Raw genomic sequence first — 26463 nt, forward strand, 5'->3', positions numbered from 1 at the left:
GCAAGTCACTCGTTGTTTTTTTTTTTTTTTTTTTTTTTTTTTTTTTTTTTTTTTTTTTTTTGACAGGCAGAGTGGACAGTGAGAGAGAGAGACAGAAAGGGAAGTCACTCTTTATAATATGCCCACAATACTGTTGTTCTAAAAATTGATAGTAAGTTTTTTTTTTTTTTTTTAAAGATTTATTTTAGGGGCCGTGCTGTGGTGCAGTAGGTTAATCCTCAGCCTATGGCAGCGGCATCTCATATGGGCACTGGTCCTAGTCCTGGCTGCTCCTCTTCTGATCCAGCACTCTGCTGTGGCCTGGGAAAGCAGCAGCAGATGGCCCAAGCGCTTGGGCCCCTGCACTCACGTGGGAGACCTGGAAGAATCTCCTGGCTCCTGGCGTTGGATCGGTGCAGTCCTGGCCGTTGCGGCCATCTAGGGAGTGAACCAGTGGATAGAAGACCTTTCTATCTCTCCCTCTCACTATCTGTGTCTCTACCTCTCAAATAATTAAATCTTAGAAAAAAAGACTTATTTATTTGAAAGGCAGAGTTACAGAGAAGCAGAGGCAGAGAGAGAAAGAGAGGTCTTCCATCCGCTGGTTGATTCCGCCAATGGCCACAAAGGCTGGAGCTGTGCCAATCCGAAGGAAGGAGACAGGAGTTTCTTCTGGATCTCCCATGTGGGTGCAGGGGCCCAAGGCCTTGGGTCATCTTCCACTGCTTTCCCAGGCCATACAGAGAGCTGGATCAGAAGTGGAGCAGCCGGGACTCAAACTGGCACCCATATGGGATGCTGGCACCGGAGGCCACAGTGCTGGCCCTGTAAGTTCTTAATATCATCAATATGTAGACTTATTTAATTTTTTTTAAAGATTTATTTGAAAGTGACAGGGAGAGGGAGGAAAGGAGGGAGGGAGAGAGAGAGATCGATCTTCCATCTGCTGGTCCACTGCCCAGTTGCCTGCAGCAGCCAAGGCTGGGCCAGGGAATCCAGGAGCAGGAGCTCCATCTGGGTCTCCCACAGGGTGGCAGAGATCCAGGCACTTGAGCCATCACTCGCTGCCTCCCAGGATGTGCACTGTGAGTGGGAAGCTGGGTCAGAAGCAGAGTGAGCAACTCCAGCACCAAAACACCTGCCTCCGGGAGGACTCGTTTTTTTAAAATGTGGTTTCATTTGCTACAAGGGGAGTAAGCAGTGCAAACATTTTTATGTTGGACTCTGAAGAAATAGCAGTTGTTTCTTGATTTTTCCAATAGATTCTGCTTTGCTGACTTCCATATTTTGAGTTGATATGGCACTTCAGCTAGCTTTAATTTTTCTTAAAATTTTAAATGACACATAGGAACTGTTCATACATATGGGTACAGTCTGATGTTTCAACATGTGGATATGAAGTGTAGCAATTAGACCAGGGTAACTGGCATATCACTGCAGACATTTGTCCTTTCTTTGGGTTGGGAATGTACAGAATCCTCTGTACCAGCTATTTGGAAATAATTAATTCTTGACAACCTTAGTTATCCTATCGTGCTTATAGAACATTAGGAGTTGCTCCTGGGATCCAGCCAGGCGCCTGTACCTGCTTTGGCTGGCTTCTTCCAGAAGGGGGCTTCGTCGGGGCAGGAGAGAAAAAGCAGTGAAACATACTGCGACATGCTCAGATAGCTCCTATAGTACTCTCAAGATTTGGGCAACTGGGCTGTGTTTTTCTCCTCTAGAGAATATCACGTGTTACTAGAAGTCTTTTGCTGTGTGTCTCAGTGTTCTGTGACTGCCCTAGCAAATTACAAACATTTTATGGCTTAAAACCACCAATTCTTGCTCTATAGTTCAGTAGATTACAAGTCTGAAATGGATCTTGCTGGCATTACCTCTTGTGTCAGCTAGGCTGTGCTCCTTTCTGGAGATTTCTAGGGGAGAATCCATTTCCTTACCTCTTCCAGCTTTCAAGGCAGAGTTAGAGAGAGGCAGAGGTAGAGAGAGAGAGAGAGAGTCTTCCATCTTCTGGTTCGTTCTTCAAATGGCCACAATGGCCAGAGCTGGGCCAATCTGAAGCCAAGAGCTTCTTCCAGGTCTCCCACGTGGGTGAGGGGGCCCAAGGACTTGGGTCATTTTCTGCTGCTTTCCCAGGCCATAGCAGAGAGCTGGATCAGAAGTGGAGCAGCTGGGTCTCACATCGGTGCCCATATGGGATGCGGCCCTGCAGGTGGTGGCTTTACCCTCTGTGCCACAGCGCTGACTGCTCTTCTGCTTCTTGAGGCTACTGCTTCCCTTGGCTTGCTGCCCTTCGCCTGTCATCAGAGCCACCAGTGTTGCATCTCTCTGTTGGTTCTGTGGTTGCTGCTGATTGTAGGGAAAGGTCCCAGTGCTCTGGGGACCCACAGGGGGAAATCAGGCCCCCTGGGTAATTCAGCACAATCTTCCCATCTCAAGGCCTGCCTTTAATCAAACCTGCAGTCTCTTTTGCAGGTACGGAAGTCACAGGTTCCACGGATTAGGATGTGAGCATCCTTGGGGGCTATTATTATGCCTACTGGAGTGTGTTTTGGCATATCTTGCTGAGGCTTAAGAAAGTGGGTGATTTCGGGCCGGCACCATGGCTCACTTGGTTAATCCTCCGCCTGCGGTGCCAGCATCCCATATGGACATTGGGTTCTAGTCCTAGTTGCTTCTCTTCCAGTCCAGCTCTCTGCTGTGGCCTGGGAGGGCAGTGGAGGATGGCCCAAGTGCTTGGGCCCCTGCATCTGCATGGGAGACCAGGAGGAAGCACCTGGCTCCTGGCTTCGGATCGGCATAGCTCCGGCCGTAGTGGCCATTTGTGGGGTGAACCAACGGAAGGAAGACCTTTCTCTCTGTCTCTCTCTGTCAAAAAAAAAAAAAAAAAAAAAAAAAAAAGTGGGTGATTTCCTTTGCTGCTCCAAAAACAATGAGCGTGAGCGTGCATGCACTCTTTCGCATAGGATTGTAGATGCTGGGAATGGTTAGAGCTGGAGAGGACTGTTGCATTTTTCCTTCTTGTGATTGTGAACAAATACATGGGAAATACCCGTGACACCTTGATCATGAGACTTTCAAAAGTGATTAAGTGTAAAAGCAGTGCAACACACCTTGTACTTTTTTTTTTTTTGGTTTCTTTCATTTTTTTTTTTTTTAAGATTTATTTATTTATTTAAAGGCAGAGTTAGAGGGAGGGAGAGACAGAGAAAGAGATCTTCTATCTGCTGGCTCACTTCCCCAATGGCCGTAAAGGCTGGAGCTGGGCTGATCTGCAGCTGGGAGCCAGGAGCTTCTTCCGGGTCTCCCACGTGGGTGCAGGGGCCCAAGTACATGAGCCATCTTCTGCTGCTTTCCCAGGTGCATTAGCAGGGAGCTGGGTCGGAAGTGGTGCAGCCGGGACTTGACCTGATGCTGGGATGTGGATGCCAGCATCACAGGTGACTTAACTTTCAGTGCCACAACGCTGACCCCCATGTTCATGTTTTATAAATGTTGTGTTGTGTAATCAGAGTGTGTGTGTGTATCTTAACTGACCCCTAAAGACCCAGGACATGCTGGGGCAATAATGGTTCCTATGCCCAGGGTGGGAGGGCAGGGACTGTGTCCTGGTGGGAGATAAGGGCACCTCCAATTCATCATCAAGGGAAGCCTCTTAATTAAATGTGAGAGAAAGTTTGCAGGCAAAATGCGCTGCTGTGAGGTTTGGGCTTGCAGCCCCTTCTCTCTCCCTGTGACTCAGCTGGGTGTGACTGGGTTCTGTGGCCTGTAAAGACAGCGATAAGATGGTCACTGCTTCCCGTCTCTGCTCCGCTCCCTTTCCCGGGACAGAGAGAAGAGCAGAGTAGGCTGCTTTGCTAACCTGTTCCCTGGAGAGTGCCACTTTCCTACCAGCTGTGGAAGTCTTGGCTGTCCCGAGGTGAGCAGGTTCTGGCTGTCTGGTGGTGGTGGTGGTATGTCTCGTGTGCCACTCACAGGAAGAGTGATGGGTATTGCTCACTATCTGCTCCTGGGGCGGGCACGTGCCCCTCCGTTAAGATGCTGCTCGGGATGCCTCCATCCTCCGATAGTGTCTGGGTTCCTGATCCAGCATCCTTCTCGTGCACCCTGGAGGCTGCAGGCCATGGCTCAAGTTCTTGGGTCCCCGTCATCCACGTGGTACACCCAGATTGAGTTCAAGGCTCCTGGCTATGGTCTGGCCCAACCCTAGCTCTTGTGAGCTTTGGGGAGTGAACCAGCAGATGGGAGATATCTGTTTCTGTCACTTGGCCTTTCAAATAAATTACAAAAAACCAGAAAACCTTTTGCATGTCATGTGAGTGAAAATAAATTTCTGGTTTAGGACGAGTCAGTCCCTGAGTCTTGACAGATCTTCAGCACACCCTGTGTGATGGCCCGCCTTTCTTGTGGAGTGTGTTCAAACCTCCTGTGTGCCTTAGGGTGAGGCTTGCCCGGGAGTCACAGCCCTGAAGAGAACAGCATCCACTTGTTAATGGTTGTTTCTCTGGTACCAGAAGTCCAGAGGAAGACAATTCAAGGTGGACATCGCAGCATGGCTGTCAGCAGAGAGCCAGCCTCTGTTGTAGTTTCTAACTCTGACATCTCTAGGGTGTCACGCTTGATTTTTGGGTTCTGGAGTTCCAAGCAGCAGGCAGAGGGAGGCACAAAGACATGGCTGCACTCATAAGGAGACTTAAGTGTGTTTGGCTGGACAGGAAAGTGGTCCGTCAAAACAAAGAGCTCAATTGCTAAGAGGGAAGGCAGACTGAGACTGGGTAGGCAGCTGGCCTGTTCTGCTCTATGTCATGATCTCTTTGGCTGTGGACTCCAGGCCAACATATACACTTTGTAAAAATCTAGGTTTGGAGGCTGGCGCCATGGTGCAGTGGGTTATAGCCCTGGCCTGCAGTGCCAGCATCCCATATGGGTGCTGGTTCAAGTCCCGGCTGCTCCACTTCCAATCCAGCTCTCTGCTATGGCCTGGGAAAGCAGTAGAAAATGGCCCAAGTGCTTGGACCCCTGCACCCATGTGGGAGACCTGGAGAAACTCCTGGCTTCTGGCTTTGAATTAGCTCAGCTTTCGCCATTGTGGCCATTTGGGGAGGGAACCAGTGGGTGGAAGACATCTCTCTCTCTCTGGCTCTACCTCTCTATGTAACTCTTTCAAATAAATAAATCTTTTAAAAAAATCTAGGTTTGAATCCTAGTTTTGCCCTTTATTTGCTTTGGCATGTTGCTCAGCTTTTTTGAGCTTCAGTTTTCTGATCTGTAAAAAGGGACTAATATTTACTCTATAGGTTTGTTAGAGAATTAAATGAAAATGCCGCCTGGTATCCCTACCGGTGCATATGCTGTCTGTACTGGTTGCGTTTCCTTCTCTTTTCTCAGGTTTCTGGCCTTGGATATCTGAATGGGTGGCATGAAAAGATAGGAATTGATGGTGAACAGGGGATGGAAGTATGTAAAGTTCATTATTGGGCAGGTTGAGTGTTAGGTGCCGCTGGGGTACCTGATGGTGATGGATAGTAGACAGTCAGGAAGATGAGTCTGGTCCTCAAGGCAGGTCTGGAGTGGGTATAGGTATTTTTGGGTCATCCGTGTGTAGGGCTAGAGTTCAGTGGTCTGGAAGTATTGGGGTGTCTATGACTGTGGTTCCAATGTGTGGAGTAAGAAGAAGATGTGCCCTTTAGTAAGTGTTCTCCGAGCATCAAGTGTCTGCTTACATTCCAGCCTGTTAGCTTCTGTTCTGACTCCCTGCCTGCTCCAGCCACGGTCGACCTCTTTCAGTCCCTTGAATGGGCCCTGCATGATTTTTCTTAACCATAGGCCTTCACACATGCTACTCTCTTTGCCTTGGAAGCTTCTGAACTCCCACATCCAGCCAGGCCAGTCCTTCTCTCCCTTCGGGTCTTGAAGAGTTGCCTTGCTGGGCACGTGTGTGCAGCTTGGGTTTTCTACCCTGCTCTGCTCTTCGGCATTCGCGCATTGAGTTATGTGTGAGTCAGTATGTAGAATCGTCAAGCTCTTTCTCTCCAATTTTTTAAGTATTATTTTTCCACTTAAAGTAATACTTGAGTATTGTTAGCAAAGATCAGTAATAAAGATTATAACAAATAAGCAGTATCCTGCTTTACCTATTCCTGGTGGTTAGTCTGCTCCCCAGGGGTAACCGACTTTCAAAAGCTGTCAACCTTCCTTTTCTGCTTCTTACAGCTGTGTGTGTGTTTTTTTTTTTTTTTTTTTTTTTGACAGGCAGAGTGGACAGTGAGAGAGAGAGACAGAGAGAAAGGTCTTCCTTTTACCGTTGGTTCACCCCCCCAATGGCTGCTGCGGCCGGTGCACCGCGCTGATCCGAAGCCAGGAGCCAGGTGCCTCTCCTGGTCTCCCATGGGGTGCAGGGCCCAAGCACCTGGGCCATCCTCCACTGCACTCCCTGGCCACAGCAGAGAGCTGGCCTGGAAGAGGGGCAACTGGGACAGAATCCGGCGCCCCAACTGGGACTAGAGCTGGTGTGCCGGCGCCACAGGTGGAGAATTGGCCTAGTGAGCCGCGGCGCCGGCCATACAACTGTGCTTCTAACGTGTCTAAACAGCTATTCTGTAATTGATCAGCTTCATGTAATACCTACTGGCTTCTTATAAAAAATATTTTGTTTATTCATTTGAAATATAGAGGCAAAGAGAGATAGGGAGAGACAGAGACAAACAGATAAAGATCTCCCATCTCCTGTTTCACTCCCCAAATGTTCACAGCAAGCAAAGGCTGGGCCAGGCTGTACCCAGGAGCCCTGATCTCCTTTTGGGTCTCCCGTATATGTGGCAGGGACCCAAATACTTGAGGCGTCACCTGTGGCTCCCAGGATGCACACCAGCAGACAGCTGGAATCAGAAGGGGCGCTGGGACTCAAACCCAGGCACTCCAGTGTGGTATGGGGATGCCCCATGTTGGACAAACGTCTACCCCGTTGTTGACTTATTGTTATTCATGGTTAACGAGGTGCTCTTCTTCCTCCTTTCCTTCTTCCAGTCCTTCCAGTACAGATGTGGTTCAGTGTTCAGCGTTTACATTAGAACTGTGCAAATGCTGATCACTGCTGATGGGTAGTTTACCCTGTTCACTTTGCCAACTGCTTAGATTTCCATGAACATACTACATTTTTTTTTTTTAACTGAATGTGTACTTTGAAACTCCTATGGGAATTGTAGCCCAGGAAACTGGTGCAAGGTATTACTCTGGCTTCCTGCTATCTACAGTGAGTAGTGAATTGTTTTTGGTCCCTGTTCTAGGGGCCTTGTGTTTTTATCAGCTTTGAAAATGAAGCAAAAATCTCAGACCCTTCCTAGTGTCTTTTTGAAAAAAATATTTATTTATTTTCTTGAAAGGCAGAGTGACATGTACACACACAGAGATATCTATCTTCTGTTTGTTCTATCTGCTGGTTCATTCTCCAATGGCGACAGCCATCAGGGTTGAGCTAGGCTGAAGCTGCAGGAACTCAAAGTGTATAAGCGTTATGTACTGCTTTCCAAGTGCGTTAGTGGGAAGCTGTATTGGAAGTAGAACAGTGAAGACTGGAACCTGTGCTCCCATATGGAATGTGAGCGTCCCAACCAGTGCCTAACCCACTGCACCAATATGGCCGCCCTCATTCAGGGTTTCTGACTTGGCAGTATAACACCTCTCTATTTTGTTTTTGCTCTCTTTTTGGAACTCCTATTACTACTATGTGAAGAACATCTAACTTGGGTCTTTTAATTTTCTAAATTTTCACCTCTTGTTTTCCATTTATTTGTCATATTGTTCTTTATTTTTTGACTTTTTTCTGTTGAATTTTTTTCTACCTATTTTTAATCTCAAATATCTTTTCTTGTTCTTTATCTTCTTTTTAATGACACCATGTTCCTGTTCTATGAAGCACTATAATGCAGTACGTAAAAAGAGTATGGTTTCAAGGCTGGCGCTTGTGGCATCCCATATGGGTGCTGGCTCATTTCCTGGCTGCTCTTCCAATCCAGCTCTCTGCAGTGGCCTCAGAAGGCAGTAGAGGATGGCCCAGTGCTTTGCTCCCTGTACCAAGATGGTGGACCTGGAGAAAGCCCCTGGCTCCTGGCTTCGGATCAGCCTAGCTCTGACCACTGCAGCTACTTGGGAAGTGAACCAGCATATGGAAGACCTTTTTCTCTCTGTCTCTCCCTCTCTCTGTCTGTAACTCTGCCTGTCAAATGAATACATAAAACCTTAAAAAGAGAAAAAAAGAGTATGGATTCAGGGCCGGTGCTGTGGCATAGTAGGTTAAGCCATGGCCTGCAGGCCTGCATTGCTGGCATCCCATATGGTCGCTGGTTTGAGTCCTGGCGGCTCCATTTCTGATCCAGCTTCCTGCTGATGTGACTGGGACAGCAGTGGAAGATGGCCTAAGTGCTTGGGCCCCTGCACCCACGTGGGAGACACAGAAGAATCGTGGATCCTGGCTTCTGTCTGGTCTGCTTTCGGCCATGCCACCATTTGCAGAGTGAATCATTGGGGCAGAAGATCTCTCTCTCTGTCTCTCCTTTTCTGTCTCTGCAACTCTGCCTTTCAAATAAGTAAATAAATAAATCTCAAAAAAAAAAAAAAGTATGGTTTCTAGCTGTATAATCTTGGACAAATTATTTAAACTTTACTTCAGTTTATTCTTGTAGGCTAGAGTTGGCAGACATTTTGTTAAGTGGACTGAGTCATAAATATTTTAAGCCCAAGTATTTTTTTAAAGATTTATTTATTTATTTATTTGAAGGCAGAGTTACAGAGAGGCAGAGGCAGGGAGAGAAGTCTTTCATTCACTTTTTCACTTCCCAAATGGCCTCAACGGTTGGAGCTGTACCCAGCTGAAGCGGGGAGCCAGGAGCTTCTTCCAGGTCGCACACGTTGGTGCAGGGGCTCAAGGACCTGGGCCATCTTCTGCTTTCCCAGGCCGTAGCAGAGAGCTGATTTGGAAGAGGAGCAGCCAGCTCTTGAACCAGCCCCAGGGTCATAAATATTTTAGATTTTATGATCCAAGGAGCAAGATGAAGAGAATTAAGTAGGTACTTACGTATGAAGAGAAAAAAATTTATAAATTTGTTATTGATGAAATTTAAAGTATAATACCCATAATGACTAAGAGCAATTTTTTTTGCAATAGTTTTGTTAATGAGAACAATTAAATTTTTATTTGGGAGAGAAGGGGATGATATTTTGCTTAATTGGGGTTCCCAGTCAGTGTTCCTTGCCATCAGAATTGATTATAAATGTTCATCTATTAATGCTGATTTATAATGAGATTTTTATGAAATTTCATCTTAGAAAATAAGTTCTTACACTGATAGGTACTGCAAGATACTGATCTCAGTCCATGAATTTGCAGTTTTAATGGAGTATACTCATTGTTTGGAAAGCATTTACAGAATCCTGTTAGATTCTTTTCTTGAAATTTAACTTTTCAGAAATGATTATACCTCAGACTAATCACTTCCAATTGTGGATGTGATGGAACCTCTTCATTCTACAGTTCAATGGATTTTCTTTTAAAAAGATTTATTTACTTGAAAGGCAGAGTTACAGGGAAAGACGGTCAAACATAAAGGAGAGAGAGACAGACAGAGAGAGCGATTTTCCATCTGCTGATTTCATTCCCCAGGTGACTGCAACAGCCAGGTCTGGGCCAGGCAAGGCCGTGAGCCAAGAACTCCTTCCTGGTGTCCCACAGGAGTGGTAGGGGCCAGGTAGCTGGGCCATCTTCCACTGCCTTCCCATGTTCATTAGCAGGAAGCTGGATCAGAAGAGGAAAATCCGGTCCTGGAACCGCACTCTGATATGGAATGTTTGCATCGCAAGGGGCAGCTTAACTGGCTGCACCTCAAAGCCAACCTGGAGTCCGCTTCTCTCCTCGTTTTGATGAGGCAGGTATCCGGTGATACGTGTGACACTTGCAATGCTGTGGGCTGAGATCTGGAGTGCGCTGAGTGGCAGTGGGAAGGGCGAGGACAGCACATGTGGTCTCTTCAGCAACTACTCAGTTCCACTGTTGTCAGGCTGGCAGCTGTGGACGGTGTGTAAACCAATGAGCGTGGATGTGTTCTCACAAGGTTTTATTTATGGACACTGAAGTCCTAATTTCGTATAATTCCCACATGTCACAAAATATTCATTTGCTTTTTCTCCAATCACTACAAAATGTAAAATTTATTCTTTAGGTAGCAGGCTAGATTTGACCCTTGGGTTTTAATATGCCACCAATCTATGATGTAGGTGATGAGAATGATAGAAGTACCATCTCCTAGGTTGTAGTGAAGATTGAATGAGTCAGTATGTAATGGTGACATGAATGTTCACCAATATTATTTTCACTTTTATTATTTCCTCTCTGAGAATATTATATATGTTAGCTTTTAGTTTATTCCTAGAATCACCTGTTTTCTGAGTCCTTTGTTTTGGTTTCTGTATTTTGTGTTGGAGACTTTCCCCACAAGTCTAATCATTTTGTCCATCCTTGTGTAAGATCGAGACATCGCCCGAATGGAAGGGAAGCTCTTTGTGTACATGGATTGTGTTGGGCGTTTCTAGAAGGTGGCAGGAGACTTTCTAAGTGGTGGGGTGGGAGAGTCCTAAAGGAGCATGTGTTTTCCTATGGTTGCCATTCAGTCTCTCTTGAAGAACTCCCAATCCCCTGCCTGGGAGGCTGGGACACCACCTGCCAACTTTGTCTTCATCCTCTTGTCGTCGTCATCCACTGTATTTCCCTTCCCAACCCTGGTGTTGCACTCCAGATTTCTTTGTAGTGAGCTTTCTCCGGAGAGCGTGCGTGAGGTCTCCTCCTGGAGGGAGGCCCATAGCCTTTAGCCCATGCCCTGCCCTCATTCTCACCGCTCCCTGTCTCTAGCTTGGTAGCCTTCCCAGGGTTCCCTGGGTTCCTTCTCCTTTGTGTCCTCTTTGGCTTTTACTCAGCGTGGGCTTCTCAGCCCTGCAGGTTGAGCTACACTCTGTCCGCTTCCCATCTTCCACACCTCCCCTAATCTCTTTGTGGGTTTGTATCTTTGTGTTCATTGTTCTCACTTCACTGGTGTGGAATGCACTTAATCTAGCACTTGGAACATGGCAGCGTGTCAGAGAATGTTCCGTTGCTTGATGGGCTCAGGGCACCGTGGCATTTAACGCATTTAACATCATTCTCTGGTCTCTTGTTTCAGAGATTCCTCTTTAAAGTCTCCTGAGTGTAAATGTGGCACGTATGCACCTTGTGCTTTTTCAGGAAGCAGGTGATTTTGGAATATAACTTCAGATGGAGTAGAGTATATGAGGGCATCATTTACGTATTTTGTGGGTATTAGGACAGAATTTGGTGATCGTAGATTTTTAGATCCACTGTTTACTTTTTTTTTTTTTTTTTTTGACAGGCAGAGTGGACAGTGAGAGAGAGAGAGAGAGAGACAGAGAGAAAGGCCTTCCTTTGCCGTTGGTTCACCCTCCAATGGCCGCCGCGGCCCGCGCGCTGCGGCCGGCGCACCGCGCTGATCCGATGGCAGGAGCCAGGTGCTTCTCCTGGTCTCCCATGGGGTGCAGGGCCCAAGGACTTGGGCCATCCTCCACTGCACTCCCGGGCCACAACAGAGAGCTGGCCTGGAAGAGGGGCAACCGGGACAGAATCTGGCGCCCTGACCGGGACTAGAACCCGGTGTGCTGGCGCCGCAAGGCGGAGGATTAGCCTAGTGAGCCGCGGCGCCGGCCTCACTGTTTACTTTCCATTTAAGGAATATTACATGAGGAGAGAGTGAATCAGTACACATAGACTCTATATATACACTATTTCACAAATTAAGTACAAATGTTTGATTTGAACTTTTTTTGGGCTATAATGGAAAATTGCTGTCTGGGAATCACTGATCTGAAAAGTTAAATATGAGTCAGACAGCAAAACAAGACATGTTAAAAGGGAAGTTACATTCCGAATGAGTAGTGAAGTTAAAGCGTGCTCTAGGATTACAGAGGAAGGAAGGGGAGCCCCGTATGGAGCAGTGGTGGGGCTCCAGCCATGGGGACAGTGGGGTGTTGAAGGTCACAGACGTGGAGTAAGGTGCAAGAGGTGAGAAGACAGTGTGTCCTGGCTCTGTTAGGGGTTTATTTGCAAGCTGAGGTTCATGGACCGCTTGTATCAAAATCACTGGAATGCTTTTGTAAAAATACAGATGCCTGGGCTCTCTGCTTACATTTTGAGTCTTTGGCTCCAAGAGTTTGTATTTTAAGCTACATACTCTTTTATTTATTTATTTATTTGTAAATATGCATTTAAGTTTGAGAACCGTGGGTTTAGAGGATAGTTGGAAAGGGAGCTTTCAGACTGTGCAGGGCCTTGAATGCCAGTATTGCTTTTTCAAGGAGTGAAGAATCATTGAATGTGTTTCAGCTGGTGAGTGAAATGATGAAGTGATAATTTTACTATTATTGCAGATAATTAGAAGAGCAAGTTTTAGCCTAGCAGTTAGGATGCTAGTATTCTACATCATACTGCCTGGGTTTGATTCCCGACTCCAGCTTCCTGCTGATGCAGACGGTGGGAGGCAACAGTGATGGCATAACTGGGTTCCTGCCATCCACAGGGGAGACCTGGAATGAGTTTCCAGTTCCTGGCTTTGGCTTGCCCAGCCCTGGCCATTGCTGGTATTTGGGCAGCGGACCAGGAGATGGGAGGTCTCTCTGTCTACCTCTTTATTTCTTTGCCACCCAGGGGAAAAAAACAATTTCTCTTTGACCGTTCTTTTGGCTAAGCTATTCTGTGCACGGGTCTTTACTTGGTGCCTCCCAGGCAGTGTCTGCTTCATCTTAGACCATCTTGTGAGTAGTAGGTACTGTTGTTTTTCCCCACTATGCAATGGGATTTTATAAGCAGAGCAGTGGAGATGCAGATGGACTCTAGACAGACCTGGGAGCATCTGGTGCACACTGGAACCTTTGGTCTTAATTATGTGCTGGACTGAATTTCCTGGTGGGATTAATTCATCAGAGGAGTGTGAAAATTGAATCAAAGTTGAGAGGATTGGAAGCAAAGAAATCAGGATGCTGTTGCACTAAATTGTGTGTGATTGTTGAAGTTGGACCTGGCTTGGAGGAAGAGATGGGAATGAAATGATTTATAGAGCTATGGATGTCATAGAAGAACTCCTAGCGCTGGATGTCACTGGAGACACAGTGTAGTAAAGCATTTAAGACCAGGGACTCTGGAATTAGTCTGCGTGGGTTCAAATCCTGGCCTTGCCACTTATTATCTACATGACCCTGTTCAAATTAGTTAAGCCTTCAGTCTCTTAGGTTTCCCACCTGTAGACTGAGATAATAGTACCCACCTTAACAGTTATGCACACTAAATGAGTCAGAAATTGTAAAGCTCTTGGCTTAGTTTCTGGTACTTACACTATAAATAAAACAGTTCAGTGAAAGTGCCCTTGCACATACTGTTTGCTCTACCTAAAATGCTCATATATATATATATATATATATATTTTAAAGATTTATTTAGTTATTTGGAAGTCAGAGTTACACAGAGAGGAGAGGCAGAGAGAGAGAGAGGTCTTCCAGCTGATGATTCACTCCCCAGTTGGCTGCATCGGCTGGAGCTGCACTGATCCAAAGCCAGGAGCCAGGAACTTCTTCCGGGTTTCCCACATGGGTGCAGGGGCCCAAGGATTTGGGCCGTCTTCTACTGCTTTCCCAGGCCATAGCAGAGACTGGATCGGAAGTCAGTTGGTGGGGATCAAGCAGTTTGGTTAAACAGTGGTGGCAGTGTCTATCAAAGTCAGAAAAAAAGTCTAGGGTTTGGAACATCAGGGTCTTGAACTGGCGCCCATATAGGATGCCAGCGCTGCAGACCAGGGTGTTAACCTGCTGCACCACACTGCCAGCCCCAAAATGCTCCTATATTTCCATTGCTTTTTTCTTTTTATTTATTTAAGTATTTTTTTAATAAAAGAGTTATTAATTTGAAAGGTAGAGTTACAGAGAGGCAGAGGGAGAGAGGTCTTCCATCTGCTTATTTACTCTCCAAATGGCTGCAATGGTCAGAAGTTGGCTGATCCGAAGCCCAAAGCCTGGAGCTTCTTCTTGGTCTCTCACATGGGTACAGGGGCCCAAACACTTGGGCCATCTTCCTCTGCTTTTCCCAGGCCATTGGCAGGGAGCTGGATTGGAAGTGGAGCAGCACACATATGGGATGCAAGGTTGGTCCCTGTTCATGTGCTTTGTGACGTGTCTTGGAAGGCTTTTGTGCCTGCTCCACGTGCATTTCCCTTTTAGCCCCTCCCTGGCTGTTCTGTGTTTCATGGGGATTCCTCACAGCTTCTGGTTCCCTGTGAATTTTTGAGTGAGGCTCTGTAATCACTATTTTAAAACTAGCTTTTACATTATTTCTAGGGTTTGGTGAGATAAAAAGGGGAAGGAGGCACTGCACTCTGTGCTGTCAGGGACTTGCTTTTCCTTGTTCTGTCCTACTGAGCTCGCAGGCTTCACCACAGTGATGCTGTAGGAAGATTTCACAGTAGTCCCGGGCTGAGAACTTCCTTTGATTTAATACTTTGTGCTTTGTCCAGCCATTCCACATATAAAGTTTATTTCCTGTAAATCAACAGAAAATAGATAATAACAAGTAATAGCTTTATTTGTAGTAAGAAATAAAAGCACTGTGTTGACAAACTTCATTTTACTTGTCAGTTGGTGGGGATCAAGCAGTTTGGTGAAACAGTGGTGGCTGTGGAGTGAGGCATGGGCACTGCTGGTGGGAGCACAGGTTGGGGCAGCACCTGTAGAAGGCGGTGAAGCTGTGTCTGTCAAAGTCAGAAATGCATCCTGTTTCTCTGGATTTATCAAACCCGTGTACACATAACCTGTGTGAAATATCATGTATTACTTAATGAAACAGTAGTATAAGATATAAGTGATAGGGGCCGGCACTGTGGGATAGTGGGTAAAGCTGCCACCTGCAGTGCTGGCATCCCATATGGGTGCTGGTTCGAGTCCCGGCTGCTCCACTTCCAATCCAGCTCTCTGCTATGGCCTGGGAAAGCAGTGGAAGATGGCCCAAGTCCTTGGGCCCCTGTACCCGAATGGGAGACCTGGAAGAAGCTCCTGGCTTCGGATTGGCCCAGCTCTGGCTGTTGTGGTCACTTGGGGAATGAAGTAGTGGGTGGAAGCTCTCTCTCTCTTCCTCTGCCTCTCTGTACCTCTGCCTTTCAAATAATAAATAATATTTTAAAAAAAGATATAAATGATAGCTCATGTATATTTACATCTCTTACTGGAGAATGATTTGTAACCGCAAATGATTAAATTACCTAAGTGTCCATCAACATGGGATTTCTTTTATTTGAAAGATAGAAAGATAGGGGTGTGGGTGGTAGGGGTGGTAGGGTCGGGAAGAGGGAGAGTTCTGTTTTGATCCTCCATCTAGAGGTTTACTCCCCAATGTCCATAATAGGTGGGGCTGGACCAGGTTGAAGCCAGGAGGCTGGAACTCAATCCAGGTCTCCCATGTGGGTGGCAGTGACCCAACCACTTGAGCCATCACCTTTTCCCAGTGTGCACATCTAGCAGGAAGCTGGATTGGAAGCAGAGCTGGGACTTGAACCAAGAGACTCTGATGTGGGATGTGGCCATCTGAAGCAGTGACTTCACTGCTGTACCGAATGCCTGCCTCGGATTTATTAAATTATAAATGGAATGTTATATAGTTTTTAAAAAGGAAAGCAGTGCTTTACATATGTATATGTAATGATTTTCAGTATATATTGATACATGGGAGTAGCATGTAAACAGCCATATATCATATGCTTGTGGTTTTTGTAAAGGGGAAGGGAAATAAGTTTGCATATACATGGAATATCTGCGGAACACACACTCAAGGAATTGCTCATATTTTCTCTGAGTTGAGAAACTAGATAATCAGGAGGGGGGAAGGAGGAAGACTTCATTCTGTATCCTTTGCACCCTTTGTATTTTGGACCGTGTACTTTACTGATTCAAAACATAGAAATATATCTCACTTAAATTTCATTCCTGAGTGTTATAACAAGGTCATTTTGCATTATTGCTTTGTCAGGAGTGGGAGGTTGATTCCAAACTTCAGTTTTGTTCTTTTGAAAATCCAACATTCAAATGTACCTAATTAAACTCCCAAAGTAAATTGCTTTAATTGATTGCTTTTTTACTGAAAACATTTATTTGTTTATTTATTTATTTCAAAGGCAGAGTTACAGAGAGAGGAGGACAGAGAGAGAGAGAGAGAGATCTTCATCCTCTGGTTCACTCCTCAAACGGCTGCAATGGCCAGAGCTGGGCCTGTCCAAAGTCAGAAGCCAGGAGTTTCTTCAGGGTCACCCATGTGGGTAAAGGGGCTTAAGCACTTAGGGCATCTTCCACTGCTTTCCCAGGTACATTAGTAGGAAGCTAGATCAGAAGAGGGCAACTGGGACACGAACCCGTGCCCATATGGGATGCTGGTGCTGCAAGCTCTGGCTTGAACCACCACTCCAACAGCACTGGCCCCTAATTGATTGCTTTTAAGGTACCAGAAGCAAACGAAAATACTAGTCTACTTAATTGGGAACAAATTGCTCTGAATCTCATTTCTCGTGACCCAGTGTCATTTTTATCTTGTTCATTTCAATGAGGCATGGAGAAGAAAAACTGAGTCTGTGTTAGAGCCAGGAAGACTCATACTTAAGTTGCTTTTGCCTGTAAAGTAACCATCTCTAGACATCTACACACTTGGAGGTATTTATCATCCACTACATTCATGTTGGGCTCACCATGCCAACTGCTAATTAGCGTGAGTCCCTTGATAAGTGGCAGACTGTAAACAAGTGTCAAGGTGTTTTTTCTTTGTATATTTGGGTTTAAATAAAAAGTCTCATTGAGGCATAATCAAGGGTCCTAGGGACAACTGGGCAAATTAAAGAATTTGAAAGGTTTAAAAGGCAGTAGCAGAGTCTGCCCTTTAGTAGGTGATGGAGGACAGAAATCCTGTGTACTCTCAGAGTTAATGAAGCGAGTACAGATCCTCAGAGGTCCCAGAAATATTGCTGACTTTGCTTTTGTTGAAGATGACAGTTCAGGTTTGAAAGAAATGGGTTTTGAGAGAAAGAATTTATGTGGGGAAACTAGTCTAAGTGAAAGAACAGTCCAAGGACACCAGCTACCTAGGATGTGAAAATTGTTGTGTGATAATAAAGGTGATGAAGTAATTTAATATATAGAAATGAAAGAGTGAGCCGGTTAGTCTGATTTGTTGGCATCTTTCCGGGACATGTAGGTTGTTGAGTTTGAATTTTTTAGTTGATTTTTAGAAATTTTTAAATTTTTAAATAATAATAGGTTCATAAGTTCAAAAGAACACAAAGAGGTTCTGTCAACCTTTCCCCCAGCTCCCTCTAAAGTTAATATAACTATAGTACCTTATCAGTAGCTGCTACTGGTATAGTATAATGGACTAATTCTCCAGTGTTTACATTTTTCCTCTTATGTCTGTAATTCTGGTGACTACCCATCTGTTCTCTATCACTGTTGTTTTGCCCGCCCGCCCTTCCTTCCTTCCTTCCTTCCTTCCTTCCTTCCTTCCTTCCTTCCTTCCTTCCTTCCTTCCTTCCTTCCTTCCTTCCTTCCTTCCTTCCTTTTTCAGATTTATTTATTTGAAAGAGTTAGAGAGAGAGGTAGAGCCAGAGAGAGAGGTCTTCCATCCACTGGTAGACTCCCCAGATGACCACAACAGCCAGAGCTGATCCGGAGCCAGGAGCCAGGAGCTCCTTCAGGTCTCCCATGCAGGTGCAGGGGCCCAATCACCTTTCCCAGGCCATAGCAGAGAGCTGGATCGGAAGTGGAGCAGCCAGAACTCGAACCAGAGGTCATATGGGATGCTGGCCTGCGGGCCAGCACTTTAACCTGCTGCGCCACAGCATTGGCCCTGTCATTTCTTCAGTTATATAAATGGCGTTATAGTATGAAACCTTTTTTATTAATTTAAAAAACTTTATAAATAGAAAGTTTCAAATATATGAAAAGTTGGAATCGTATATTCAACATGTGCTATTTCCTCCATCTAGATTTTATAACAGTTCAAATTTTGTCATGCTTTCTTTATCTCTTTTTTTCTGAACCATTCGAGAGTAAATTGTAGACAGACTTTTTTCCCTTAAATTCTTAAGTACATGTCATGAATGAAGGCATTTTCCCCCTACATTATTCCACAAAAATCTGTAATATCTTTGCTACTCAGTCCATATTAGATTTCCTTATTTGTCTGAAGATTGTCTTTTATTGTAAGATTTGTTTTTTTGTTCTTTCTTTTTCCAAATCTGGGTTTGGTCATGATTCACACTTGAATTTGGTTGTTTATTCCTTTTTGTCTCCTTTAATTTAGAGCAACTCCTTCAGGCACATGCTGTATTTTCTGTGATAGTGACTTTGGGAAGAATCCAGGATGGTTGTTCTGTGAGTGTCTACATTTTGCATCCTCATAAGACCAACTGCTTGTTTCTCTAGCACTAGCTTATTGGTTTCCAGCACTCAAAGAACTGAATGGTTTCTTTCTTTCTTTTTTCTTTCTTTAAGAAATTTTACTGGGACTGGTGTTGTGGTGTAGTGGGTAAAAGTTGCTCCCTGCAGTGCCGGCATCTCACATGGGTACCAGTTTGAGTCCCGACTGCTCCACTTCTGATGCAGCTCTCTGCTATGGCCTGGGAAAGAAGTAGAAGATGGCTCAAGTCTTTGAGCCCCTGGACCCATGTAGGAGACCCGGAAGAGGCTCCTGGCTCCTGGCTCCTGGCTTCAGATCGGCCCAGCTCTGGCTATTGTGGCCATCTGGGGAGTGAACCAGTGGATGGGAGACTTTCTCTCTCTCTCTCTTCCTCCCTCCCTTTCCTCTCCCTCTGCCTCTCTCTAACTCTGCCTTCAAATAAATAAGTAAATCTTTTAAAAGAAAATTTACTTTCATTTTATTTTTTTATAAGATTTATTTATTTATTTGAAAGACAGAGTTACAGAGAGGCAGAGAGAGAGAGGTCTTCCATCCCCTTGTTCACACCCCAGATGGCCACAATGGCCAAAGCTACACGGATGTGAAGCCAGGAGCCAGGAGCTTCTTCTGGGTCTCCCACGCGGGTGCAGGGGCCCAAGGACTTGGGCCATCCTCCACTGCTTTCCTAGACCATAGCAGAGAGCTGGATCAGAAGTGAAATAGCCGGGACTTGAACTGACACCCATATGGGATGCCGACACTGCAGGCGGCAGCTTTACTGGCTATGCCACAGCGCTGGCCCCCTGAATGGTTTCCATTATTTAAATTTTCAAGGATGTGTTTTATTGCTCAGATTGTAGTCTATCCTGGTGCATGTGCCACATGAGCTTGAGAAGAATGTGTAATCTGCTGTTGAGTGAAGTCCTCTGTAGGTGTCAGTTATAGCCTGTTGATTGATGGTGCTGTTGATTTCAACCGTGTCCTTACTGACTTTCTGTTTAACTGTGATCTGACCGTGACTACTAGGGGGATGTTGAAGTCTCTGACTAGTGCATTCATCTGTTTCTGCTAGCAGTTCTATCAGTTTTTGCCCTAGGTATTTTGACGCTGTATCTTTTTTTTAGATTTATTTATTTATTTGAGAGGTAGAGTTACAGACAGAGGAAGAGACAGAGAGAGAGGTCTTCCATTGGCTGGTTCACTCCTCAAATGGCTGCAACGGCCAGAGCTGCGCTGATTCGAAGCCAGGAGCCAGGAACTTCTTCCCAGCTTCCTACGTGGGTGCAGGGGCCCAAGGACTTGGGCCATCCTTCACTGCTTTCCCAGGCCATAGCAGAGAGCTGGATGGGAAGAGGGGCAGCTGGGTGTAGAACTGGCGCCCATATGGGATGCCGGCGCCACAGGTGGAGGATTAACCTACTGCGCCGTGGCATCAGCCCCTTGACACTGTATTGTTAGTGCTATATTTTGAGGATTGTTGTGTCCTCTTTGAGAATTGACCCCTTTATCTTTATGTAATGCTCCTCTTTATCCCTAATAACTTTTGTTTCTCTGCAGTCTGCTCTGGCTAAAATTAATATGACCACTTCCACTTCCTTTTGATTAGTGCTGTTAGAATGGTGATGGTGTGTGTCTTTTTCCAGCTCATTACTTATAATCTCTGTGTCTACATATTTTTTAGAGATGCATTTATTTGTTTCTTTTTAAAATATTTATTGATTTGAAAGGCAGAGTTACACAGGTGTGGAGAGAGAGAGGGAGTGATCGATCTTCCGTTCCCTGGTTCACTCCCTAACTAGCTGCAATGACTGGGGCTGGGCCAGGCGCTTCATCTGGGTCTCCTGTGTGACGGGAAGGGGCCCAAGCTTTCAGGCTATTTTCTGCTGCCTTCTCTGGCACATAAGCAGGGAGCTGGATAGGAAATGGAACAGCCAGGACTCCAGCAGGGCTCCTGAATGAGATGCCAGTGATGCAAGCAGCGGCTTAACCTGCTGTGCCACAATACCGGCCCCAATTTGTGCTTTTGCTGTTGTTGTTGTTGTTGTTTTCACTTCTCTAGGATTGTAGGCCAGAGGGGCAATTGCCAGGTGGAATTGGTGTGTTTGCATTTAGCCTTATAAGAAACTGCTGTACCATTTTCAGGAGTGGTGGTACCATTTTGCATTCCCACCAGCAATGTGAGACATCCCATTTCTGTACATCGATTCAGCAACATTTGGAACTGTCAGTAGTTTTAATTTTAGGCATTCTAATAACGTGAAGTGCTATGTCATTGTGGTTTCAATTTGTAGTTCTCTAAAGGCTGATGATGTTGGATTGTCTTTTCATGTGTTTATTTCCAATTTGCATATCTCTTTGGTATTCTGTTCAAATTTTTTCTTCCTTTTTTTTTTTTTTCATTTTATTTGAAAGGTAGAGTGACAGAGAGGAAGAAACAGAAAGAGGAAGAGATCTTCCATCTACCAGTTCACTCCCCAGATGGCTGCAATGGCCAGGAGCCTGGAACTCCATCAGGGTCCCCCATGTGGGTGGTGGACCCAAGCACTTGGGCCATCTTCTGCTGCCTTTCCAGGAGCATTAGCAGAGAGCTGGATGAGAAGTGGAGCAGCTGGGACTCACACTGGTGCCAATATGGAAGCTGGTGTGCAGGGGGCAGCTTAACAAGCTGTGCCATAGTGTGGGCCCCACCAATTTTTTTTTTTTTTTGTGATGGATTGTATTTTTGTATCATGTCTAAGAATTCTTCTAACCTTAAGCTGCAAAGAGTTTCTCCTCTAAAGGTTTTATAATTTTATGTTTTACATTTAGATCTGTGGGCTTTTGAGTTAATTTTGTAGAAGCTCTGAGGTTTGGGTTAAGGTTTATATATATATATACACATATACATATATATATATATATATATATATTTTGGCAAAGTGACAGCCAGTTTTTCTAACACCATTGATGGACTGTCTGCTCCATTGAACTATCTTTACACTGTTGACCGAAGCTGATAGCTTGTCCTATTATGGGACCATTTCTGGATTCTCTATTTTGTTTGATTAATCTGTGTGTCTTTTACTTTTGTGGGCTGGAACTTAATTCTTTTCTGCCTGTGCCTTGGCTACTACTTGTTTACAAACTCATACAGTGGTAGAAAGTTGAAATTTAGATTTCCCTCCCTCCCTCCCTCCCTCCCTTCCTTCCTTCCTTCCTTCCTTCCTTCCTTCCTTCTCTTGTGTTAAGGTCTGACTTTGATGACTTAGATTTTCTTTCTTTCTTTTTTTTTTTTCAAATATTTATTATATATAGAGAGCTCTTCCATCCACTGGTTCATTCCCTAAATGGCTACAAAGCCAGGAGTCAGGATCTTCTTCCAAGGTTCCCATGTAGGTGCAGGGGCCCAAGCACTTGGGCCATCTTCCACTGCTTTCCCAGGCCATTAGCAGAGAGCTGGATCAGAAGTGGAGCAGCCTGGACATGAACTGGTGCCCATATGAGATGCCGGCACTGCAGGTGGAAGCTTCACCTACTGTTCCACAGTGCCAGCCCCCATGACTTAGATTTTTTTTTTTTTAAGATTTATTTATTTATTTGAAAGAGTTACACAGAGAGAGAAGGAGAGGCAGAGAGAGAGAGGTCTTCCATCTGCTGGTTCACTCCCTGATAATCAGACCACAACGGCCAGAACTCCATTGATTTGAAGCCAGGAGCCAGGAGCTTCTTCTAGGTCTCCCACGTGGGTGCAGGGGCCCAAGGACTTGGGCCATCTTGTACTGCTTTCCCAGGCCACAGCAGAGAGCTGGATTGGAAGTGGACCCGAACCGGTGCCCATATGGGATGCTGGCACTGCAGGCGGTGGCTTTACCCGCTACGCCACAGTGCTGGCCCTGTCTTACATTTTCTTAAGCTTGCCAGTTTTGTACTTGAGTAAAAAATAATTCACATTTGTTACCATTACTTCAATTATTATGATAATGTATTTTCCATTTTATGTTAAAAAATTTAAATCTGAATAGATAATGATAAGGGAGATTAAAAATACTTAATTTTTATCAGAATAATATATGACATTTTATATTTTTTCATAGTTTAAACTTTTTATGTATTGAAAGGCAGGGAGAGACAGAAGTCTTCCATGTGCTGATGCATTTCCCAATGCCTGCAGCAGGTGAGGCTAGGCTAGCTGGAGTCCAGGACCCTGGAACTCCATCAGGTCTCCCATGGAGGTGGCATGGACTCAAGTACCTGAGCCATCACCTGCTGCCTCCCAGGGTGCACATCAGCAGGAAGCTCCAGTGGGCAGTGGACACAGGACTCCCCAGGCATCTGGTACGGGATGGGGCACTCCACGCAGTGTTTTATCTGCTCCACCACTTCCATCAGTGGGCATGGTTGTAAAATGTGAAACAATATGATGGACTTAAAATACTGCATCCCCATCCCTCCCTCCTGGAATCCTTTCTCCAGAAGTGACCAGCACTGTCAAGTCTGGTAGCTGCTGCTTCTCATTAGTTACCTCTCTATGACTAATATGCCTTTACTGTTGTTTTTGATTTAGTAATCCTAGATATTTTCAGTTGACTTTCTGTGTATTATGGAAGGCAAAGATTGAGCACTCTTAGACACTACTCCCACTTCTCTTTCTGGAATCTTCTCAGTATAGTTACCTCACAATTTTTTGTTAAATCTTTTTTTTTTTAAAGATTTATTTATTTATTTGAAAGGCAGAGTTACAGAGAGGCAGAGGCAGAGGGAGGTCTTCCTTCCGCTGGTTCACTCCCGAGATGGCCGCAATGGCCGGAGCTGCGCCAATATGAAACCAGGAGCCAGGAGCTTCTTTGGGGTCTCATGTAGTGCAAGGGCCCAAGGACTTGGGCCATCTTCTGCTGCTTTCCCAGGCCATAGCAGAGAGCTGGATCAGAAGTGAAGCAGCCGGCACTCAAATCAGCACCCATATGGGATGCCGGCACTGCAGGTGGCGGCTTTACCTGCTATGCCACAGCGCCTGCTCCTTGTTAAATCTTTATTTAGCATTTATGTTGTATTGATTATAGAAAAATCAATCACAGTTGAATTGAGTCATATCCTATGATTATATGACCTTTCTTTTTGTTTTTCCCAAAGGACACAGACTTTAAAAAAATCAATTACTGAGCTTGGTGCTGTGGTGCAGCATTAGGGTAAACCTCTTCCTGCAGTGCCAGCATCTCATATGGGTACCGGTTGAGCCTTGGCTGCTGCACTTCTGATCCAGCTCTCTGCTATGGCCTGGGAAAGCAGTGGGAGATGGCTCAAGTGCTTGGGCCCTGCATCCACATGGGAGACCCTGAAGAAGCCCCTGGCTCTTGGCTTCAGCCTGGTCTAGCCCTGTCCATCACGACCATTTGGAGAGCGAACCAGTGGATGGAAAATCTCTGTTTCTCTCTCCCTCTCTCCCTCTCTCTGTCTGCCTTTCAAATAAATGAATAAATCTTAGAAAAACAATTACTTTGTTTTCTGTATAACTGTTATTCATTGCTACCAAATTCTCCTCCATTATTTTAACACTGTACGCGTTAGGACAGACACACCAGGCCTCTCCACTCTGGTTTTTCTTTCCCTGGCGATGCTGGCACAGCCTGGGCTCCGGTCTGCTGCACAGTCCTTGTCCTGTGACTTCCCTTCAGGGCTGCCCTGAGTGGCATCCCCTGTCTGCTGAACCCCGTTATCCTTTTCCTTGGCTTATCCCCTTGTGGAAGGAGTATATCCCAGGAGCTTCCTGAAAATGGGTGCCTGGGAGGGTTTTTGAATCTTGGCAAGACGGAAGGGATCTTTATTCCCCCTTCTCATTTAATTGGTGGCTTGGCCAGCTATAGAATGCAAGTTCCATTATTTCCTTTTAATATTTTAAAGGCACTGCTTCCTGTCACCTAGCTAAGAGATTGAGAAACATCCTTTTCTTTTTAGAAATTAATATATAAAACAGGAACAGAGGGTAATGTAACAAGAACACACTTTTTTTTTTTTTTTTTTTTGACAGGCAGAGTGGACAGTCAGAGAGAGAGACAGAGAGAAAGGTCTTCCTTTGCCGTTGGTTCACCTCCCAGTTGCCTCTGTGGCCGGCACGCTGCGGCCAGGGCACCGTGCTGATCCGAAGCCAGGAGCCAGGTGCTTCTCCTGGTCTTCCATGTGGGTGCAGGGCCCAAGCACCTGGGCCATCCTCCACTGCCCTCCCGGTCCACAGCAGAGAGCTGGACTGGAAGAGGAGCAACCCGGACAGAATCCAGCGCCCCAACCGGGACTAGAACGCGGTGTGCCAGCGCCGCAGGTGGAGGATTAGCCTATTGAGCCGCGGCGCTGGCCTAGAGCGTACTTTCACACTGTGTGTTTCAGCAATGCTAAGTGCTTGCCTTGGTACTTCATTTCCCTTTCCTTCCTTTCTGTTGTCTGGCTAAGAAGGTATTTATTGATGGGGCTGAAGCCCACTGTCATTAGAATTTGCTGTTTACTCCCCATGGGTGTGTTAGTACCTGAATGTATCCATGATCTGTTTCCATGTTTTGAAATCTTAGAGACCATGCCAAGTATATTATTCTGTAGCTCTCTTTTTAAAAAATTGTTGTTTTTATGATGTGTCCATGCTTTTAATTATAGTTGTTCCTCATTAATTTTCACTAGTGTGTTACATCTCCTGGTAAGACTATATTAGACAATTTAATTTTAAAGAGATTAAAATTCTCATTTATACAGTAGCTTTGGGATGGGGTATGTAAATATGGAATCTGTTTCGTATTTCTTTATAGCATTTTCTAATTGGGCTTAACAATTCCTAGTTTAAATTAAACCTTATGGGGCTGGCGCTGTGGTGTAGCAGGTAAAGCTGCCGCCTGTAGTGCTGGCATCCCATATGGGCTCAGGTTCGAGTTCTGGCTGCTCCACTTCCAGTCTAGCTCTCTGCTGTGGCCTGGGAAAGCAGTAGCAGATGGCCCAAGTGCTTGGGCCCCTGCATCCATGTGGGAGACCTGGAGGAATCGCCTGGCTCCTGACTTCAGATCGTCACAGCTCTGGCCGTTGCAGCCATCTGGGGAGTGAACCAGCGGATGGAAGACCTCTCTGTCTCTAACTGCATTTCAAATAATTAATTAAAAAAAATTAAACCTTAACATTCGCTGGCTTGATCTGGAGGCTATAGAGTCAGCTGTTACTGGGTTCCTGTGTGCATGACTTGGAGGGATAGAGGCCCTGGTGGTCTCAGGTTCAGGTGTGGGTGATAAGAAGCCAGGTCAGTGTTTCCGAGCTTCTGTTTAGAAGACTCAGCTGCCCGTGTGCACTGGGCAGCCTTGGATAAGTACCAGCACTTTCTGGTGTTGGGCTAGGCCTGAGCCAGGAACTCTATTCTGGTCTTGCTCGTGGGTGGCAGGAGCCCAGGTGCTTGAGCCATCACCTGCTGCCTCCCAGGGTGCACGTTAGCAGGAAGTTGGAGCAAGATGAAGGAGTTGGGACTTAAACCAGCCACTCTGATACGGGATCCCGTATCTGATATGGGATGTGGGATACTCTGATGTGGGCATCCCAAGTGCCATCAACCACTGTGCCAATTCCTGCCTCTGCTTCCTGATTCTGATCTTGGCTCTCTTGCCTTTGTGGAATGAGGATGGACATAAGTAAGGAAGTCACTAACCAATGTAATGCTCGTTTGACCTGAGTTTTCTTTGGCTATGAGCCCACATAATTTCCTTTCATTGTTATGGTAATTTTTAGAAAGTATAGTTTATTACTTGTCTGAACCATTTAGTAAGATAACTTATTAACAAGTGGGATTAAACAAGATCTAGAAGTATGTTAGGGGGTAGGCATTTGGCCTAGAGGTGAAGTCACCACTTGGGACACCAGCATTCCATGTTGGAGTCCCTGGGTTCAAGTTCTGACTCCATTTCCAATCCAGCTTTCTGCTAATGCATACCCTGGGAGGCAGCAGGTGATGGCTTGAGCAGTTGGGTCTCTGC

At 45.6% G+C, this 26463-nt stretch overlaps 1 protein-coding gene across 4 annotated transcripts in view; it reads left to right on the plus strand.

Moving 5' to 3' along the window:
• DYM (dymeclin) overlaps positions 1-26463 on the plus strand; it is a 374546-nt gene that overhangs the window by 1794 nt on the left and 346289 nt on the right. The window contains exon 1 of one of the 4 annotated variants that reach the window (XM_070050190.1): positions 18403-18468. The exons of the other annotated variants lie outside the window; for them this stretch is intronic. The gene's annotated coding sequence lies outside the window, so the exon portion shown is untranslated. Of the gene's footprint in view, positions 1-18402; positions 18469-26463 lie in introns of those variants that run through there. 4 annotated transcript variants of the gene reach the window in all.

This window comes from Oryctolagus cuniculus, chromosome 10 (assembly GCF_964237555.1).
Source record: "Oryctolagus cuniculus chromosome 10, mOryCun1.1, whole genome shotgun sequence".
NCBI lineage: Eukaryota > Metazoa > Chordata > Mammalia > Lagomorpha > Leporidae > Oryctolagus > Oryctolagus cuniculus.